Source organism: Megalops cyprinoides, chromosome 12, assembly GCF_013368585.1.
Source record: "Megalops cyprinoides isolate fMegCyp1 chromosome 12, fMegCyp1.pri, whole genome shotgun sequence".
Taxonomy (NCBI): Eukaryota; Metazoa; Chordata; class Actinopteri; order Elopiformes; family Megalopidae; genus Megalops; species Megalops cyprinoides.
In genome coordinates, this window is record NC_050594.1 from 37,317,436 (window position 1) to 37,340,152 (window position 22,717).

General features: G+C 41.0%; 1 protein-coding gene across 6 annotated transcripts in view; it reads right to left on the bottom strand.

The window, feature by feature from the left end:
- The window catches only part of LOC118786784 (transcriptional-regulating factor 1), a 39,970-nt gene extending 21,995 nt beyond the window's left edge, over positions 1–17,975 (bottom strand). For all 6 annotated transcript variants that reach the window (XM_036542102.1, XM_036542105.1, XM_036542104.1 and 3 more), the window contains exon 1: positions 17,838–17,975. The gene's annotated coding sequence lies outside the window, so the exon portion shown is untranslated. The remainder of the gene's footprint in view (positions 1–17,837) is intronic.
- Positions 17,976–22,717: the final 4,742 nt, after the last annotated feature.

Genomic DNA, 22,717 nt, shown 5'->3' on the forward strand with positions numbered 1-22,717 from the left:
CCTAGGCGCTACATACCATAACAAATAAGTTACATGCGAAAGGGTTAAAACGAAATTAGCCGTTCAGCACATCTGCGTTTGCCACGCCTTTCAGTAATTCAGCCAGGTAAATATCCGCACTGGAATTATGGAAGGAAGTTGCGGTCAAACTTGTGATTAATCATTAAATATGATTAATTTGCGTTAAAACATTAACGCGTTAATGTTGACAACCCTAATATATATATATATATATATATATATATATATATATATATATATGCTGTCCCACAGGGGTGCATAGCCTGTGGACCCACAGAGGCCCTGCAGAACTTCAGATTCAGAATTCAGATTTCCTTTATTGTCATTTTATCATGCACTTGCATACAATCAAGAATGAAATACCATTTCTCCTATACCAACAGTGTACGTAAGTTAAGAAAGGAATTAAAACATTTATCTATATACAATACACTCAGTTTTGTAAACATTTGAAGGGGAATAGCAGCATATCTTTATGGTATATTTGGAGGGGAATAGCAGCATGTACTGTCAATAAATAATGTTTTTTGTCTGTACAAAAAGTGCCAGGTGCAGCGTGAAAAGGATTGCACTATTGGAGAGAAGTGTCTGTCTGGTCCTATGGAGGGGTTAATGGTTCAGTGAGGGGGGAGGAGCAAGAGTGTTCATGATCCTCACAGCCTGGGGTATAAAGCTGTTTAGAAGCCTGGTGGTCCTGGTACAGATACTGCTGTACCTCTTTCCCGATGGCAGGAGGGAAAACAGGTTGTGGGAGTGGTGGTCGGGGTCCATGATGATGCTGGAGGCTCTGCAGGTGCAGTGCTGGTTGAAGATTGAAGAGGGGCAACAATGATCTTCCCACTGTTCTCACTATCCTGTTCAGCTGTTTCTGTTCGGAAGTTGTGAAGTTTCCGAACCAGGCAGTGATACAGTAGGTCAGAACACTTTCAATGGTGCCCCTGTAGAAGGTGGTGAGGGCCGGTAAGGGTACGCTGGCCTGCTTGAGCCTCCAGAGTGGATGGAGCCGCTGTTGGGCCTTCTTGAAGATGGCCATGGTGTTAGTGATTGAGGACAGATCGTCCGCCAGGTGCACTCCCAGGAACTTGATGCTACTGACCCTCTCCAGTCAGCGGGGGGTGATGCACTGCACGGGCCTTCGTGAAGTTGATGACCATTTCCTTGGTCTTGTCAACATTCAGGGAGAGATTGTGTCTGTTGCACCACGTTGTCAGCTGCTCCACCTCCATCCTGTATGCTGACTCATCACCTTTGCTGATGAGACCCACAACTGTAGCATCATCAGCGAACTTGATGATGTGGTTGTTGCTGAATCAGGCAGTACAGTCGTGGGTCAGCAGGGTGAACAGTAGGGGACTCAGGACGCAGCCCTGGGGTGAGCCTGTGTTCACTGAGATGGTGCTTGATGTGTGGCTGCTGACATTGACTGACTGCTGCCTTTGTGTCAGGAAGTCCAAGATCCAATTACAGGTGCCAGTATCCACCGCCAGTGACCTCAGCTTTTCCACAAGTTGCTGTGGTATGATGGTGTCGAAGGCTGAGCTGAAGTCAATGGAGAGGAGTCTAGCGTAGGCATCCCAGTTTCCCAGATGGGACAGGATGAGGTAGAGGGTTGGTGAGTGGGGTTGGTTCTATAAGCGAACTGTAGGGGGTCCAGATTTGTGGGATGGCGGGCCTTAATGTGTTGCCAGACCAGTCGCTCTAAACACTCCATCGCTATTAGAGTGAGAGCCACGGGACTGAAGTCGTTCATGCAGACTGGGTTGGGTTTCACGGACACAAGTATGACAGTTGCGCTCTGGAGTCAGGTGGGCACTACTGTTTGGGTGAGGGAGATGTTAAAGATGTCTGTGAAGACATTCTTCAGCTGTTCTGCACAGTCCTTGGGAACGCATCCAGATATGGTATCTGAGCCAGCAGCCTTTCGAGGATTAACATTAGAGAAGGCTCTCTTCACCCTGGCTGGAGACAGTTGTAATACCTGTTTGCTGGGTGCTGGTGTCAATTTCTGCGCTGTGGTGTTATTACAGGCCTCAAAACATGTGTAAAAATTACTGTCTATCTGGAGGGGAGGGGTCACTGTGGCAGAACTTGAATTTAAGTGAATGCGAAGAAACAAAACTCCATTATGAAATGGATTAATTCTGTCATTAAAAATATTATTGGAGGGTCCTGTAAAATATGTAATATATAATATATAAAATAATCATTCCATCATGTCCCCCATTTCAAATGTCAAATGTATATAAAAAATTCACATAAAAATGAACACAAAGATGGAATATAAAATATTTAAAAGTTAACAGTATAATAAGTAATAAATCCAGTATCAATTTTTTTTTCTGTGACCCAAAAGTAGTGGTATATTCTTGCTCCTACTCTAAATGAGGTTGGCCACCTCTGTCACACACTGCACCTATGCAGGATATTTTTGATTTGTGAAGAGCATACTTTAAGACTTTCAGCCAAATCCTGGGAAGTGTCAAACAAGGCCTCAAACTGGAAAATGTCAAGTGCTTTCCATTACCACTGCTGTCTCTCAGATCACTGTAGGCACTAGATAAAACATGGAGGAATGAAAGCCACACCGATCCAGACCTGACACAACTGAGGTCATCTGCAGTTTGTCTAATGCATTGCGAACATGAATGTACAAATCACTACTGCTCTGTTGGTTTCCTTTTTGTGGTTTTCAGCAAATCAGAATAAATGATAAATTATACCTCCATAGACAAAACAGTTACAATAGCACAACAGCTTTACCGCTGTGGATGTATGATTCTTCCAAAGCAATTCACACACCTACCTGTGGTCAGACCTGAAAACCACAAAACCTAAGTGTCACATTCCCTTAATGCTTTACCTAATGGAATATTAGTATCAACATCTGAGAAGATCAGGTACAAAGTACACAGCAGTTCTCGACATAAATTGTAGATATATAGAGACATGTGGACATATGGATGTGGATATTTACAGTAAATAACTTTTCTAATGGGGAAAGCACTACACACATTTTCTTTTTCCACTCAGTTAGGGGAATAGCTAATAGCCTAAATACAAAGCATCCCTTTGTGAACATGATTGGTTCCAACCTGATTGTAAAGAAGAGATTTTAACCTGAGAGAAATCAACAGCAGGCCAGTTTTCTTCCCCTGAAACACTCTCATTTTGCTTGGAAATTATTATCTAACAGCTTCTCAAGTGTTAGTAGCCCAAACAGAAGAACACATTGTTTGGCCTTACTTCCATTGCAATGAAAAATGACAGCTGAAATTGACCGTCTAGCTGAAACAAATTAATATGTAACGTTAAAACATGGCAAGCATATTGTGAATTCAGGCAACCAAAAACTGATTGCCCAGCTGGGCAGTGACATTTCAAAGTAAGTGTCAAGCCCTGGTACAAGTGCAGGTGCAGGAGGGATCTGCCTCTGGTTCATATGGCAAACTGAATCAGTGCAATATAGTTTGAAGCAAACAGGTTGGCTTTGACCCCAAAGTTTTATTTCATGGACCGTGAAAACTGAAACAATATAATCTTCTTTAGACTTTCCAATGATCATTTCTATTGAAAACTTGGAAGTAATATGTGTAACCCTGATACAACTCCAGTGTCCTGATTCCCCTTTAAAAAAAGCTGGGGAGGGGTAAGATTTAAGATTAAACTGAATTATATAATGCAATATATCAGCATGAAACAATTATTCACTATTAAGTTATGTGAAATATGTGGAGAAATTGCAATACTCAATATTTATCCTGTTAGGTTCTACTTTGTGGAACAGACAGTCGGATGAATGAGATGAGACTGGTCTTGCAGAAATGAGGTTTATTCCCCAGGAGCCAAAGTTACGCATGCAAACAGTGCCCAAACTAAGACTGCCTGGGCTCAGATGAGCACTCACAGAAATACCTAGGTGTAATTAGGCCACACCTCAACAGTTGTTGATTAGGTTTAGACAGAAGCAGTGGACTACAGGCATTGATGTGTTGATGATCCCTTTGTTCTAGGACAGTTCCCGTAGACAATTTGGTATAAACCTCATCTCTGCAAGACCGATTTCATCTCATTCATCCAACTGTCTGTTCCACAAAGTAGAGCCTAACAATCCCAAGGTAAAAACTGACAGTTTTTGTACATTTCTTGTTATTGCAATTTTCAATCCAAGTCTGAAATAGAGATTGGACTGCAATTTAGATATTCAGAAGAAGCTGAACTCCTTAATTTCTGTGGCTTATACACAGAGTTTACGGAACACCACAACAACAACCCTGGTTTACTTCTAAAAAGAAGGTTTCATTGGCTTTTAGTACAGAAACACTGGGTACAACAGCTGTACAAATACTGTTCCACAGGTGTGTGATAGCTTTCAGTTTAATAATGAGTCAACATCAAAGTGCTGAGCATGTGGTTGGAAATGTGAGTGTGAGTGAGTTTCGGCTGCTTGTTCAGTGAACTAGCAGACACGCAGTGCATTATGGGAAAACTCTGAGGGCTTGTGTGGTCTGAGAGTTTCCATGCACTGTACTCCTTTCACAATGATTGCACTGACAGCATATAACAAACATCCTCCAACACACCAAGACCCCATCCCAACAAAACCTCTATCCCAGTCTATTCACCTCTATTCTATTTCCTGGGAAAAAGCAGTTTCTACTCATCAGTAGGAACACGTCAGCAGTACAAGCTGTCATGGAAATACTGAAATTCTAATCAACTTAATCACATTAAACAACATATGGCAATCCCTGGTGCCTAATGCCCAGGTACAACAGTTTGCTTCAGTACAACCTACAATAATATTTTCTATGCCATTAGGAGCAAAATTGTTTAATCATTTTTGTGGAGGTACTTAAACACTAATCTGGGGTTCAGATTGACTCCGCTGAAACCAGAGTGCGTTTTCACGTATTTCTTACAACTGCCGTTCCTGTAAATAAAAAAGTCTTTTCACGAAGATCGGAATTGCGCCTTGTTTTTCCTTACAACTGGCGAGCCACCCAATGCGGGATTTTTCTGGAAACACAAGTAAAACTGCAAATAAAATGGAAAGGAAACAGGCATTGTTTCAGGTTTTGGGGATGGTGTCAGTTAACTTGGGCAAGATAACAGAGGTGAAAATGAGAAAAGGGGAGCACCCTGTGGCATCTTCAGAAAGATTATTAGATGCCTTTAAAACTTACACTGGCAATTCAAATATTACACAGAATGATGTGATTTTTAAGTTGGCTCTCATAAACAAATGCAACAAACTTACCCGCTCTGCTTTGGCAATGCGTGTGACCCATTCTTCTGACTATGATGACATAATTGCGAAGATGACCCACTTTTACAATAGGCTGACTCTAAGAAATTGCATTGTGTTGCAGTGATAAGTGGCGAGAACTCCTGGAATGCAGACCGGGAAATTTCTTCGAAGAATGAGGGGCATACTTACACAAACAAAAAAGAGAGACCACCACCTTACAACCCTGATGCAGTCCCTGTGTGTTATTCATGTGGCAAAGAGGGCCATATTGCTAGAGAGTGCAAGTCCACTTTGAGGAGAACAGCTTACAAAGCATCTCTACATTCTGAACTGACCAAACTGTTAAGTAGCATACAGGCTGCTGTGGACTGGTTGAGCAAGGAGAATAGTGAGCTATGTGTTATTTTTGACTTCAATTATAAAGTGTGTTATAAGTCAAAGAACAGACAGTCTGTGAGGAAATGGCTCCATGTCAGTTAAAAGCAAACAAGTCAGATGGTAAACCTACATAGATGTACATGATGTTGCATATTGTTTTGTTATGTGTCTGTGATGTTATTTGTCTTTATAGGTAAATGTTTTATAGAATTGTCTTGTATTTTTTGTCCAGTGCCATGTGGGGACAAAAGAGGGGGGGCAGACAATTCCTTCTGCTTGCATGTTTTTCAGATCCCCCCAAAACCAACATAAACCAGGAAAAGATGTTGCCTTGGGTCCTGACAGCGGTCCTTTCCGTTGGCTGTGATGATGCAGGAGTGTCCGGAACAACAGGCAGCTCCCCCGATCTGGCGTAGTGATGAGATCATATTGGGGGTGCTGATCAATAACATCCAGTGTATCCATGTTCCAGTCCTGGTGAACCTAACAAGAGTGGTCTCCAGACATGGATGAACGGTGCCAGCGAAAAAGTGTGACGGGGATGTACAACGTCATCTTGATGACGGCATTCCTGAGATCACGGTGCTGTAGTGACCAGCTCATCCACGGATCAGTTGGCAGAGCTATCCCAGTGGGCCCCATTTCAGAAGGAAGCTACCGGAGTTCATGGATAGCATGCTTTGAGCCACTGGGATGGGTTCGGAGAGAATGATGCTTTCAGGCCAAGAAGCATCAAAGGGGGGACTGTAAGGAATAGAGATTATGCATGTGATGTAGTAGGCGGAGTCACTGCGGGTTACACCCACTGAGTGGCAGAAAGACTACGGAGTGGCAGCGTTAGCGGTCAGCTTGAATGCTGCGAAAACACAAAAAACACATCTAAAATGGGAAAGAGCTGTTGTGCGATTGACTGTACAAATAGATTCAACAAGAAATCAGAGCTATTTTTGCCGAAAGCTACAGAAAAGAGAAGCAAACGGATCGCTGCAATTCACAGAAACAACTGGAATCCAGGCACCGAAACATGTAGCTTACAGCTTTCCAAAAAACCTTGTAGGCTAATAAAATAAAAGTATTTGTACAAACCTGTCCACATACAACCAGAATATCCATTGGTGGCCTTGTCACTTTAATTTCGCCAACAAATCCCGCCTTGAAGTATGACCAAGCGTCAAGGTTTTTGCGGACGTTCTAAAATGCTTAACATGGCTTAATGTTCCAAAACAGCGATCAACGATCACCGAATTTGTCTGACATCTCACATGTCATAAACACCATCTCCTACCAAAAGAGCAAAACTAAAATCCAAGGAATATGGTAATTAGGCTGATGTTACGTTAAGCATTGTCCTTTCAGTTTTGCTTTTTTGTTAGTTGATCGCTGTTTTGGAACATTAAACCACGTTAAGCTTTTTCCTTATAATGGGCATCAATGGAGAGGAAAACGCTTAACGTGAGAAAACATCCATACTCCTAGGATTTTGATTTGATTTTTTGACAGGAGGAAGTGTTTCTGACAAGAGATGTCCGAGAGAAATTTGATGATCATTGATCGCTGTTTTAGAACATTAAGCCATGTTAAGCGTTTTAGAATGTCCCATCTTTGGTATGCCTTCAGGCTTTGCTTTGTGCATTTCTCCGGCGTCAAAATCAGGTACATATAGATGTCAGGAAACCCGATTCCTGGCCACATGTCAATGTCCATGGACCACTGGTTCTTTGGTAAGTTGTAAGGTTCGCTGTCGAGTCCAACTGCCTTTAATTTGAGCAGATAATCGTTTGTTTTACTCCCGGTTTCGCAGTTTCACCTACTAAAGGCAGCCAAGTTGCAGGATGTTTTGCCAGTGACGTCAGTGCATACCCTCTATTACAGAATTCTGCCCCAGAATGTGTATTCCACCAGGCATGATATAATCAATAGCTGCGGCATCCCAAAGGGCTTGACATCATAGAGACCCTGACATGATGGTCCACACCTCTGCCAACACCTTAAACAATTTGGTCAAGCGAGGTGGCAAACAATTACAGAATGGGACCGGGAGTGGGCAATCAAGAGGCGTGTTTCCATTGGAACAGGGCTGGTGGCACGTGTCTCCATTGGCCAGGGTCAGCCCACAACAAGAGTTTTCAGGAACCTTTACGAGGCTGAGGCAAGACCCTGCCTTGGGGTAGGTACTTTGTGTGGCCCCAAAAAAGTGCTAAGTGGGGTGTGGTGTTGACTCAACACTGATTGGATATGCTGTAGGCATAACAAGACGTCAAGAAGTGCCATTTTTAAATCTCATCAGAAGCGAGTAGCAGCGGTACAGCGATTTTCAAACAAGAAAAATGGAGATGGAAAAGAAGATGGAGAAGTGGACCGATGGGGAGGTGCAGGCGTTGCTGGCATGATACGCCAGCGAAGAAGTCCAGAGGGGGCTTGAGTCCTCTCGGCATAATGAAAAGGTATACCTCGACATATCGAGTCATCTTGACGGGCTAGGTATTCACCACACGGCGAAACAGTGCCGTGAGAAGTTAAAGAAACTCAAACAGGACTACAAACGCCTGAAAGATCACAACAACAAAAGTGGGTCCAACAGGAAAATGAATAAATGGTATGAACAGTTGGACAGTATACTGGGCCATCCACCGGCAAATTCCAACTGCGCGGTGACCAAAGACTCCTTGCCACAGCTACAGACACATAACTCGACGGTGTCGAATGAGGACGGCGTGTTGGTAAGAATTGAGAAAATTGTTATTTTAAGAGTTTGGATCACCTAGCGAGCTAGTCTGAACACTCAGGTCTTGGTTATCGGAGGCATGTTAGCTAGTTAGCATGCTAAGTTAGCAAGCCAGTTCTTATTTGCAACATGAATTTCACTTTCTCTTCAGACTAACTTGTTGTACGTTTACCAAATGGCAACAAAACAGCATTTTACAAAACATTTTGTAATGTTTCTCACGAATATGCATGTTTTTGTGTTTTAGAGCAACACTTGGACACCGTGCAGGAGTCGTCTCTGGAGCCTCCAGTGATGTGCAGCACCCCTCGCTCTTCTCAAGCGGCCAAATGCAACAGTAAGTAACGTTAAAGCTTATGCTGTGTAGTTTATATTTACATATGTCTCTAACATATTTCAGACATTGTAGATTGTAACAGTTTCTCGCACCTTCATAAGGCAAGCATATCTTGCATATTTAAGCTTACAACACTATATTTTTAAGCTTGATACACTAGGCAGGCATATCGAGGCTTACAACTCTAACAAAACACTGAAACCTATTGCGTCCTGATACAAGTGGCATCTATCCTTATTATTTGTTTCTCAACAGAAAAGAGCAGAAGGGATTTGGATTTGTTGGAGGCCATGAAGGAGATGGAGGAGAGCAGGAAGGAGGCCAGGGATGTGTGTGAACGGCTTTTCCACATGCTCACAGAGCATGAGGAATGGGCTGCCACAGCACAGGAGAGGGGGCAGCTGCTGAGGAGACAGGAGGCAGAGGCATCCAGGCAGCAGATGCTCACCTTTTGCCCTTGTTCTGGTCATGCTTGGTCACCTACTGCAACAACCCCAGTCCCAGCCCCTGGCCCTTGTTCACCCACCACTGGACTGAACACTTTTTTGAATCTGTACATAGTTGTACATTGTACTGTACATTGTAAAAATCTGTGCATAGTTATTTATATTTTTGCATTTTATACAATAGTTGTCTTGTGTGTTCTCTTGTGTGGAGTGTGCCTTAAATCACCTTAAAATGGTGCCTTAAAAAAATAAAACCATTCACACAACAGCTGTTGTTCATGAGTTTATTAACAAGCTACAAATCAATAAAAAGTTCATATTAACAAGTGCAAATAAAACTTGCACATTAGCTAAACTACACATGGGAAAAGTACAAAATTGAGTTCTTTACTAACATGCATGATGTTTAGCCTAAACAGGTGTGCTACACTCCTGTAGTCTGCGTTGGTTGCGAGCTTCCACAGAGCAATAGTGACCCTTTGTTGGAGGGGAACACACAGACGAAATCTCATGTCCTGCTTCTCCAATGCTGGTCGCACCCGAGTGCAGAGATATTGAAATGTTTCCCTCGACACTCGAAAGTTCTGTACCCACTGGTCATCTGAGAAAGTCGGCACAACAACACTCCACCATTCATCGTGCAAGTTAAGGAAGAATCTGTAACATGGATAAATTGCATTAATGTTAGATTTCAGTCTGTGACAACAACGGCTGTTTGTATGCAACTACACCAGAAAAATACTAGAATCTGATTCGAACTTGTTTAGTTTTGGTTCACGAAATTACACTTACCCTTCGTCTTTGTCTTTGACACCGAATTCTGTCCTGTGTCGTCGCGAATTCAAACAAAGCAATCCTTCGCAGGATCCTCTGTCTAGATTCCTCTCTTGCTCTCTCAGCCCTCTCAATGTCCCCTTCCAGTTCGACTCTTCTCTTCTCATTCATCGCCATCATAGCTGTGTATGCAAGCACAGCCAACAGAAACGCAGCAACCATCTCAGCCCCTTCCATGTTGATCCCGTTGTTCTAGTTTGTTTTTTGCGCATACTCGGGTGTTTATGTTGATGTCGCATCGAAACTGTTGCAAAACGATTACGTTGCAATCGAAACCGTCGAAGAATGATTACGTCTTTACTCTCATAATGGAGACACAACGGCTGAAAGGACCGAGGAGGGGGTCGGCCCTGTAAACGGCCCGGCCCCGTAAAACTACCCCGGCTCCATTCCAATGGAAACACGCCTAAGAACTATCTCAGACGAAGGGGTATCCGAGTTTATTCAAACAATGGTATCCTGGCTTACTCAAAACCGATGCTCTGACTTCATTATCATAACAGGCGACAGGTTTGGCTCATTTACATTAGAAACAACCTAAACTGTATATATGAGAATTAGCCTGAATGTTCGGGGTTCACTCCAACAACACTAACTCAAGTCTCTGTTTTTTGCGTGCTTCAACTGTTTTCTACTGGATTTAAGACTTTCATTTCAACACACATTCGTCTTCTCCATCCTTGTTTTTTTCTTACAGTATTATAGGAGAGCAAGCCCCCGTTATAAAGCTTCTCTCCAATGGGGCAGTCTACCTGCTCATGTTCAGGACTCAAATACTCTCTCAGTCTTCAAATATAGACTTAAAACTTACCTTTTCACTACATCCTTCAGAGTGATGGGGGCTGGGGGACTGACACGGTCTCTGGTGGTCTCCGGTGGTCTCTGATGGACTGAGTTATCATTTCTGTCTCTAAATTGCAGCATGGTAACTCCATATTTAGGAGTTCCAGCACTGATCTGGTGGTGACAGCCTCAGGTCTAGAGCTGCAAAATTTTGTGAATTTCCTTTTTATTTCCTTTACCATCAATTAAAATATATTATTCAGGACAAATAACAGGCTTGGAAGCTTTTTTAGGTTTGAATTTTAATTCAGTAAAACTGAACATTGTAGCATTCCTTGAACTTTTTAAGCGTTCTTTCACTTGTTTTATATCTTTTTACCTCATAGCTTTGTTATAAGGTAAATTCTCCTGTAAACTGTACATCAGAATGAAAATGTCTGAAATCAAATTAAGGTAAAAAAAGTAAAAAAATTAATATCTTTGAGGGAACTTCCTGCATTTGGTTGAAAAAATGTCTGCAAATGTATGTCATAACCAATTGCAACAAGTTCCCTCAACTTTGTATTCTTTCATTCTTGACATGACTTTGCACAGTAATTGCAAATGTACACTATTACCATCTCTGTTGGTTGGGGTAAAATGTCTCCACACATCTGATGGTAAATATGACATTGTTCTATGGACAAAAATTCTTATAAATAAATGAAAGAAAAAAAACAAAGCATGATAACTCTGCAATTTCATGAGGACAGCCTGCTCATTAAATTGAACTGCAGAAAGAATTCTGATGGATTATTAATATCTACAGTAAACATAAGGTATGCTTTTACATTTGTGTGGACTATAATAAACCTATTGAAAAAACAATGCTCTTTTATGTATGAACTCCTCAGAATTATATCAACACTTGCCAACACTGCTACAATTACACAGAGCAATTTACGTGAAACTTTTATCACTTGCAATAAAGTTGTATCTTGATGACAACAATTCATCTTTGTGTATCATTTTAAAAATTTATATCACATGACAAGTTTTTTTTAGGTGTTATCCCTACTTTGATATTTCCACTATTTTCCAGGAGCCTCCCAACTGCCTTTCCCTGGGATTAATTATATAATATATAATAAATTTATATATATATATATATATATATATATATATATATATATATATATATATACATATGTATATATATATATATATATATATATGTGTGTATATATATATATATATATATATATATATACATATATACAGTGCTGGCCAAAAGTATTGGCACCCCTGCAATTCTGTCAGATAATGCTCAATTTCTCCCAGAAAATGATTGCAATTACAAATGTTTTGGTAGTAATATCTTCATTTATTTTGCTTGCAATAAAAAAACACAAAAGAGAAAGAAAAAAAAGTCAAATCAAGTATCAATTTACACAAAACTCCAAAAATGGGCCGGACAAAAGTATTGGCACCCTTTGAAAAATCATGTGATGCTTCTCTAATTTGTGTAATTAACAGCACCTGTTACTTACCTGTGACACATAACAGGTGGTGGCAATCACTAAATCACACTTGCAGCCAGTTAAAATGGATTAAAGTTGACTCAACCTCTGTCCTGTGTCCTTGTGTGTACCACATTGAGTATGGAGAAAAGAAAGAAGACCAAAGAACTGTCTGAGGACTTGAGAAGCAAAATTGTGAGGAAGCATGGGCAATCTCAAGGCTACAAGTCCATCTCCAAAGACCTGAATGTTCCTGTGTCTACCGTGCGCAGTGTCATCAATAGGTTTAAAGCCCATGGCACTGTGGCTAACCTCCCTAGATGTGGACGGAAAAGAAAAATTGACGAGAGATTTCAACGAAAGATTGTGCGGATGGTGGATAAAGAACCTCGACTAACATCCAGACAAGTTCAAGCTGTCCTGCAGTCCGAGGGTACAACAGTGTCAACCCGTACTATCCGTCGGTGTCTGAATGAAAAGGGACTCTATGGTAGGATACCCAGGAAGACTCCACTTCTGACCCAGAGACATAAAAAAGCCAGGCTGGAGTTTGCTAAAACTTACCTGAGAAAGCCAAAAACATTTTGGAAGAATGTTCTCTGGTCAGATGAGACAAAAGTAGAGCTTTTTGGGAAAAGGCATCAACATAGAGTTTACAGGAAAAAAAACGAGGCCTTCAAAGAAAAGAACACGGTCCCCACAGTCAAACATGGCGGAGGTTCCCTGATGTTTTGGGGTTGCTTTGCTGCCTCTGGCACTGGACTGCTTGACCGTGTGCATGGCATTATGAAGTCTGAAGACTACCAACAAATTTTGCAGCGTAATGTAGGGCCCAGTGTGAGAAAGCTGGGTCTCCCTCAGAGGTCATGGGTCTTCCAGCAGGACAATGACCCAAAGCACACTTCAAAAAGCACTAGAAAATGGTTTGAGGGAAAGCACTGGAGACTTCTAAAGTAGCCAGCAATGAGTCCAGACCTGAATCCCATAGAACACTTGTGGAGAGATCTGAAAATGGCAGTTTGGAGAAGGCACCCTTCAAATCTCAGGGAGCTGGAGCAGTTTGCCAAAGAAGAATGGTCTAAAATTCCAGCAGAGCATTGTAAGAAACTCATTGATGGATACCGGAAGCGGTTGTTCGCAGTTATTTTGTCCAAAGGTTGTGCTACCAAGTATTAGGCTGAGGGTGCCAATACTTTTGTCCGGTCCATTTTTGGAGTTTTGTGTAAAATGATAATTGATTTAATTTTTTTTTCATTGTCTTTTGTGTTTTTTCATTGCAAGCAAAATAAATGAAGATATTACTACCAAAACATTTGTAATTGCAATCATTTTCTGGGAGAAATTGAGCATTATCTGACAGAATTGCAGGGGTGCCAATACTTTTGGCCAGCACTGTATATATTTATAAATACGTTTTTGGATCCTCTCTAAAAATGCACTATGCTATTTGTAATCTGAATTGTAACAAGGCACTGTAACAAACAAAGCTGGTTTAATTTGATTTACAGACACACATACATACTGTGACGGAGTGCCGTCACTACGGTTGAGTATGCGCTCTGACTGCTGTACCAGCGAGCCTGGCTCTTTGGCGTCGCGGTCAAAGTTGCATGTTTGGTACCCCGTAGACCCGGGTTCGAGGCCGGGTGGGGTGACTGCTCTCGCCCTTTGCTACACATACACAAACATAAACAATCCACACTGTAACAAGCAGAAGAAAACACAAATGAAGACATTATGTGTGCCACAAATAGAGATATTGGGATAATAACAAATGAATTTGAGCTTGCAGTTTGGGGAGGCCTGTGCAAATAGCACAATTTTTCAGACCAACATGCAATGACAGATGTATAAAATACTTGCCAATTTTGACACATACTTAAATATATAGTGTGGATTGTCTCAATGAGCTGTTAGTAAGGATGGTTTGTGAGAACCACTGTGTCACCTGTGTTAGGCTGTTTCTCAAAGAAAATTATATCTAATAACAATTGACTTAAATCAATACATGCAGACTTCATTCAACTATTTTCTGTACACTGATGAGATTTTGTTTCTGTCTTATAGCATTATACATACTACAGCAGATAAATTGCCCTATTAGTCAGCTTGCTTTGGTAGACTAAATGTAAAATGATGATGCTATTTGATGTACCTATGGCTAATCACCGTACTTTGCACTTTTATCTACAAATATTAGTTGTTTTAACTTATCACACAAAGTAGGTTTTTAGTACCAGTGAGTTATTGAGAAACTTCTTTTTCTTGTGTTGCCTATGTCATTTGTCAGTAACATAAGTAAGACATGCTGGATAAAGCTGAGAAATAGGTGTATGGGAATCTGTGGTCTCATGAGTTCAGCTGAACTGAAAATGGGGTTCTTAGCAGCCAATGCCAGGCATACATGACACCACATTCAATGTTCTCTAAAATACGGTAAAAGAGTAACATCACAGCATGTTGTTAATGACAGGTATAGGAGACAGTTAGACCACAGACAGTGCAGTTTCTGCTTCAACACAAAGCAATTTCACAGCACACACTTGTGTTTTCATTTGGGTGTGGAGACACGCTTGTTATTATTGGTCTGCGCACATTCAGGTACTGCCACTAATGAAGCAAGCATGGTGTAATGTATTCCATAACACAGACATAAACATATGTGTCTTTTCTACGATTCGAACCCTGGACCCCAGCATAGTCCCCCATGCTATTCTGCTTAACACACTTTTACAACCCCCCCCCCCCCCCCCCCCCCCCCCCACACACACACACACACACACACACCTCTGTTAGTCTTTTACACCTGACTGTCTGTGCCAAAGGCCAACTGATTTCTTCAGTGGTGGCTTAAATGACCCTGTTAGAGAGTGAAATCATTCATGAGCCTTCACTGCGCTCTGAAACCTTCTAGCGTCTGTTCTCCTATTTCTCCTATGGCATGAAATCAGTCACGCTCTTATTTCCATCACCACATCAGAGGAACTTATCTAAATAGTCATTTGGTGTAATAATTATTTGACACTAATGACAATGTTGGTGTGTTAAAGGAAGTTTGTAGTATTCTTTTAGTGTAATTTGTCACAAGCGCTGTGCAAATCCAACTTCCAAACTAGCATTAAGGATTCCCAGAAATCAATCAATAAACAGACTGGAGAAGGCACACAACAGCAGGGATCCAGGGTAAATGCTATGAAAAGTATAGTGCTTATTCAATCCAAACAATCCTGCAGTTTCAAAGCAGATTGATTTTCTTATCATTTATTTTTTTTATAATGTTTTAATAATGGTAGCTGACACTGCTATGTGGCGAAGATGTGATTAAGAAGCAGCTCAGCTATTTCACACCAGCCCCACTGCATCCTGCTCATTTTATCTGATCACACACTTCACACCTATTTATTTGAAGCATGCAACAAACTGGGCTCCAATCCTTTGACCACATTCAAGGATACAGTCATATAACATGCCATACTAAAGTGATATATTTATACAGCTACATTAATACAATATGCTGCGCTAAAGCAATACAGTTCCCAGCAGTTCATCATGAGATACCTAGGAGGCACCTAGGGTTCGTGTTTGAGAAAATGACACCTTACAATTTTGTTTGGATGTAACTCACATTTATAAAGCATCTTTTTCTGTTTACTGACTTACACTGCACTTGGTACATTCAACTTAACACTCTCCCTTGTAATTGTTTTCAAAATAATTAATATCAGACAATGCCCAGAGCACTCTGCAATAAAGCTATAATAATTAATTACACAGAAAGAAAGTGTATAGGCCAAAAATCAGTCCAATTTGTGGACTTCATCAAACATCAAATACACAAAGGTTTCCACACTCATCTCAGAGTAGCCTAGTAGTGATAGGCAAGAGTTTGCAGGTTGTCACACTCCCTCCCAGTCAGCCACCTCAACCGCGCCCAGTTCAGCCCGGCTCAACCACACCCACTCATCAAGCGTACCTGTGACTCATTCCTCAATCAAGTCCTGGCTACTTAAAGACTCCGTTTCTATTGCCTCATTGTGAGATATTGTTCGTTATAACACTACTGAGCCTGCTCGCTGCCATTCTGTGTTTTGTCTACTGCTTTTGACCCTTGCCTGTTGTTTGGACCTTGCTTGTGTTTGGATCTGATTTTGTACTGCTGCTTCTTGTTACGGACCGGTTTTGTCCCTCACTACGATTTTGCCTTGCATCATTAAACCTGGCTGACTGCTCTTGGATCCCAGTCTGTTTTCATTACACAGGTTAATTTTTTGTATTTTTGTTCTTATGTAGAATTGCTGCTGTACCTATGAACAGGGGAATGAACTGCCTCAGTAAACCTCCAGGTGTACAAATGAATAGTATGTTATAACATTTACTAATAATGGATAGCATGTAATTTAATAATATTTAATAATAAAGTGTAAAATGCAAGCTATGTAGCCCTGGATAATGGTGTCTGGAAAGCAAGAAACCAAGTGATTACATTTAAAGATTAATGAAGAAATGAAACAAATATGGTCATCAATATTTTAAATATATTTTTAAAATGAAAGCTAAATCCACATTCTCTTACTGCTACGTTTACTACTAATACTAATAACAATGACATAAAAATATGATAATAATAGCAAAACCATAAACATTCACATTTACATAGAGGCATACACTATAGAAAGTTAATAAGCAGTATTTCAAGTACTGTCTTCTTGTATGTAAGTGTATCTGCAAGTTTCTTAGACTGTAGCGTAAGACACGACAATGTCTGCTCCACCTGCTCGTACTGTATTTCCATGTCAGATCTCTTGGTTTTAAAAAGGCAACTTTTCTCCCATAAAAACAATACTCGCGAATATAAAAGGGAATTCCTACTTAGCACTGACAAGTGTTGTGGTACATGTAACTGCACAACAGCCCCGTTGTCGCGTGTAATGGGCAAACTGACAAGTCGGACAGTTTTGACGAAAAAGAATACGAAGCGATTATTGCATTTTCCAAAGATACAACGTACAGACAGAGTGCTTATTGTATTTCCTGCTTCTTTGGGAACACGTCTCTACTACGGTACTAACGTTAGGAATTACACTGGAATAGCGCAGAATGTGGAAAAGACCATATCCCAGACAGTGGACTCGTGACGCACGCACCATTGCAGCTGGCTCAATTGTAGACCAAGTAACTACGCGAAGCGTCATTTTATTTCAACTCAGGCGTCCCTGTGCAACTATCAGAGTGTGGACATCAACACTTGTGTATGCATTCAGTTCAATACACTTAATACATAGCCCTTCGCATTTTGGCAGATCTAACATCAAATCCACTTTTATAATTGAAATGAAAACATGCAGAGCAAACGCTGACACCTGTGCCTACCCCAGGAATGCGTCTAAGTGAACCGCATATTAAATATTCTCCCTCCAAGATATGACTCATCATTTGGAATACAGAAACTCCACACTATCCATTCCAGACAGGCCTTTTCATAATAATGCATATCGAAACTTGAACAACTTTTTCCCTCCTTAGAATTTTAGACCATGCAAAAACCATATTGTTTAAGCCAACATACCTTTCGAAGCAGATCTTGCAAGGTAGACCGCTTAGAGCTCATTCAGACATCGAGACTTTGGAGTTGTTAACAAAAGGTTATACCTACGCTGTTTCTCTTCAAATCATGTAATTTGTAATCTGCAACTTCGCTCTGGTGGAAAGCTTGAGCTATGCCGTATTGCTACAGTCCGGTAAACAAAAATGAATCCGCCTTAAAACATAGTGCCGATGATTTCGTAAATTGCACATCCCTGTTCACTAGATTCTGTGGTTAAGCGTTCGTATTGGTCACATTACTGCGAGTTACATGTAGACGCAGAAAAATGTTGCGTTTTTTGTGTTTTTGTTTTTTTAATCAGCGAACAAAACTGTGACATTTAAAAACGTTGTTAGAAAATACTGTATGCAGATAAGAATCCTTCCGCGTCTTGGTGGAGATAGTTTGAGGACCAGGAAGTTCAACATAAAAAGTCAACGGTCCCTCCCTCTTGCATCAGTTTGCACATGAATCTTTTACGTAGTGCAGTTTATGGGGCGTGATAACTTCATATGGTGTCACTGGTATCAACCTTCGTTATATTGCTCGTCTAGCCTACAGTAGGTTCGCATACGGTCATGAAGGTCATTGAAGTTTGCCACGAGTAAAGAGATGGTTTGGATACGAGATACTTGAACTGCTGACGTTGGGGTGATAACTGGGGCACAGACTCGCGGTCGGTGTACCTAAGTTGCTTCACCGAATCTTGTACCCATACATCTTATATAACCTAAAACAATCGTCTGTAACGACAACCTAATATAAAATTCACCGGACGTCACCCTCGTCTTGTACCACCAAGCACGAATCTAGTCAGTCTCAGAATATTACAGCCACGTCTGGGTCGAAGGCCCTCAGTACCATTTGTTTGTTAACAGTATTCACTGTTGCTTCTAAAACCTGCTCTGTCATCATATGATCGCACTGTCGTTTCGTCGCTCTAGAGTAGCGGACTCCCCTTCGTGCATAAAACATAAGATACTCCAAGCACCTGTGTGATCTTGTCATCGTCTCCACACTATCCCATGTTTCAAAGCTTATATGGCCCAGGTAAGTTATTAATGATCGCATATGAACAGCTTTTCCTAAAGTGAATCTCTGTCCATTCAAAAATACATGTTTCTAAGACATTATTGAACCCCAGCTCCAAAATGACTAATATGATTCACCATCAGGTATGCAAGAGGTAATGTAATGTGTGTTTAGAGCGCCCTCATCTGTGTACGACCGTACAGTGCAGTTACTGTATTAAACAGAAGTGAAGGGAACAGACAACCCTATGGGGGTCAGGACCTCAGTGCACCACCAGTTCTCCTTATATCCCGATGTCTATATAGTACGGAAACTGATTGTTCGGTGGGGCTCAGAAGCCAATGTTTCGACTTTCTCTTGGAGCAACGCGTGATATCGTTAATTTGGCCTGTGTCGGATCGTAACTTTAAACACAGTCATTCGTTTCTACATTATGTCCAGACATTAACTGCGTGTACTATGCGTTATTAAAAATACCGTTACAGCCACGCAGAGGAATGCCTTTTATGACTATGTGACTAATATGGCCAGTAGGATAAAAAAAAATATGGCCCGATGTAAGTCATTTGTAAGGAACTACTCAGTTATAGTACAGTGTTGCGAGTATTTAATGTATGAAATACACTGACTGTAATGCTTTTCATCGGTGATGTTCGTTTGTTTTGGATAGTGATGTTTGGTGAAGATGAACACTATTCACATATGTTGCATGGGAAGATAGAGTTGGATGTGTTTAAGCTTTAAGAATAGTTTTAAATGCAGACAGACATTGAAAGAGGATTGAGTTGATTGATTGATGACAGCCAGACTAACAAAAAGAAGGGAGAAAGGAGAACTCAACTACATTTGCATTTATTCATTTGGCAGACACTTTTATTCAAAGCAGCTTACAAAGGTTACAGTTCTTTATAATGTTATCCATTTATACAGCTGGATATTTACTGAGGCAATTGTGGGTTAAGTACCTTGCCAAGGGTACAGCAGCAGTGTCCCAGCAGGGATCGAACTGGCAACCTTTTGGTTACAAGTCCTGTTCCTTAACCACTATGCTACACTAGAATTCTAATTTAGGGTTACAACCTACCTGATCCTGTAGTCTGTTTGAACATGCCCTTTATGACCATTTACTGGCTTGTGGGTGTAGAATTTTCAGGGCCTCGGGACTTTCAACATGGTACAATTAGGGTGTAGTCTGAGGGTTGTGTTGTTGTGTTTCAGAGTGATTAGTGTTTGGGCTGGAGAAGGTGAGGGCCTTTGACTACGGATCTATCAGGGGTTTCACCAAAGATAATTCATTATATATGCTGCATTATTCAATTGAAAGTTAATGTGGCACTTTTATCGATACACGCTGCAATGCTTAGTGATTTGGCCCGTATTCCATTTTGGTGAATGAAGTCATGGGGGTGTTAGGTTCTACTTTGTGGAATGGACAGTCTGATGAATGAGATGAGACAGAGACTTGCAGAGACAAGGTTTATTCCCCAGGAGCCAAAGTTACGCACGCAAACAGCACCCAAACTAAGACTGCCTGGGCTAAGATGAGCACTCACAGAAATACCTAGGTGTGATTAGGCCACACCTTAATAGTTGTTGATTGCATTCAGACAGACTGGCAGAGGCAGTGGGCTACAAGCAATGATATGTTGATGACCCTTTGTCCTGGGACAGTTCCTGTGGGACAGGGGTCGGCAACCCACAGTAACTCACCTGCATGTGGCTCTTTAGCCCCTCTCTAGTGGCTCCCTAGCTTTGTCAAAAAATATGGAAATGAGTAACAATTTTTTTTGCATTTTGCTATCATTGTTGTAGGTCTAAAGTCATCCTTACATTATCCAATTGTAAAAATATGTAGCCTATACACCGAATTAAAAAAAAATGTTTTAACACTTTGTCAACTAAAATGTGCCTCATATACATCACAGCCTGGTGCCTCTTTGCCAAACTCAATAGCAGTGCCTTGAGTGGGTGTTTTCCTAAACTAGCTATGGATTCAAACTCCAAAAAAAGAAAAGTCTCGGAGGAAAACAGAGAATTTAATAGTGCGTGGACAGATTTGTTTGCTTTCACCACCACTATTGCTGGCTTACCGGAATGTTTGATCTGTGGCGAGAAGTTAGCAAACAACAAAAAAATGTAATGTAATGTAATTCAAGAACAAACACACTGCAGTTTTGTTTTTGTTGGAAATAGAAATAACAAAAGTGTCAACTGTTTTCTTTTTTGTAGTAGTTCTATAATTTCATAAATGCACCAAAACTGCATGATTGTAATGGAAATGTAAAGTTAAAGTACCAAATAATCATATAAAGCCTACCGCAGCCACCTTATGAATGAATAATTACTAATCTATTAGTAATGTTGATAGGCTAATTTAGACTAATAGGCTGTGGTACCTGCATTTAAAGGGCTCAAATATTTTTGCCCTCTATTCTCCACCCATTCCTACTCCCAACATTAATCACACACAAACTCACACAGATCTGCACAGTCACTTTACTTATATAACAGTCTATATCATATCCTGTGGAATCTATATTTATATTTTTATATTTATATTTTTATATTTCTAAACCTACCATGTGCCTTGATGCCCTTTCTGTAAATATTTGTAGCTTGTTTCTGTGAAAATTCTTGTTCTTGTCTCTCAGTGTCACTGTGTTATGTCGAACTGTTGTATTGTCACTGTGGGCCTGAGAGAAACACAATTTCAATCCGCTGTATGTCCTGTGCATATTGGAGAATTGACAATGAAGTTGACTTTGACTTTGAAGTTGAAGAAGCACACTGAGCCAAGGCCACTTCTTGCCTAGTTCAAGTTGGTGGCATAATTTCACTAATTCAATTCATTTTTATTTGTATAGCGCTTTTTACAACACAAGTTGTCACAAAGCAGCTTTACATTGTTCCCAGGCCTGAGACCCCCTGAGAGCAAGCCTAAGGCAACAGTGGCAAGGAAAAACTCCCTATCAGGAAGAAACCTTGAGCAGAACCCGGCTCAGAGGGGGGGCCCATCTGCTTCTGGCCGGCACTGGGCAGGTAGAGATAAAGACAAGTTATACAATGTACTTTAAGATTTTTACGATTGATAGACAATAGTAGTTAACAGCAGAGTGATTATAAGAATGTCTCCTAGGATGTCCGGTTCTTGGAACGCAGTTGGCTTTGATGGGCAGGGCAGCAAGGTAGCAGGACTGGAAAACGGGATGAGACGCTTGGGCGACAGCTCCTGACAGGAGCCCGGAGCAGGGATAGGAAGCAAACAGAAAACAGTGGTTAGTGGATGATAAGAATGGCAGGGATGTAGAACAGAGAGGCAGGAGAGGAGGGGCAGTGAAAAAGGTGCCAGTGTGCAACAAGGAAAAACCCTGGCAGGCTAACATTATGGCAGCATACCTAGGGGACGGGAGGCAAGGGACCGGCATAGTCATGAGGGTGACCCTAAGACAGTCAACACCAGGTCACGGCACAGAGTCCATGAAAGCAATGACGACTTAGTCCACCAGAGACTCTATGATCCACGCCACTCTATGATCCACGCCAGCACCATGCCATGTCCCTCAGCAGAAGGATTTACTATATAGATATGTTTTGAGCGTAGACTTAAAGGCGTAGACTTCATGGTTATTATATGAATAACCATGAATACTCAGATCACGTGACAGATAGTTACTGGTGCTTTATTATAAAGATTACTTTCAAGGAAGAGTTGGAATGACTTTTTGGGGGTGGTGATTTAAAGAACAATGGAATGCTGATTAAATGAGACTAGTTTTGTGGACAATTTGACTTGCTATGGCTGTTGAATGTATTTACACTAATTTTGCCTT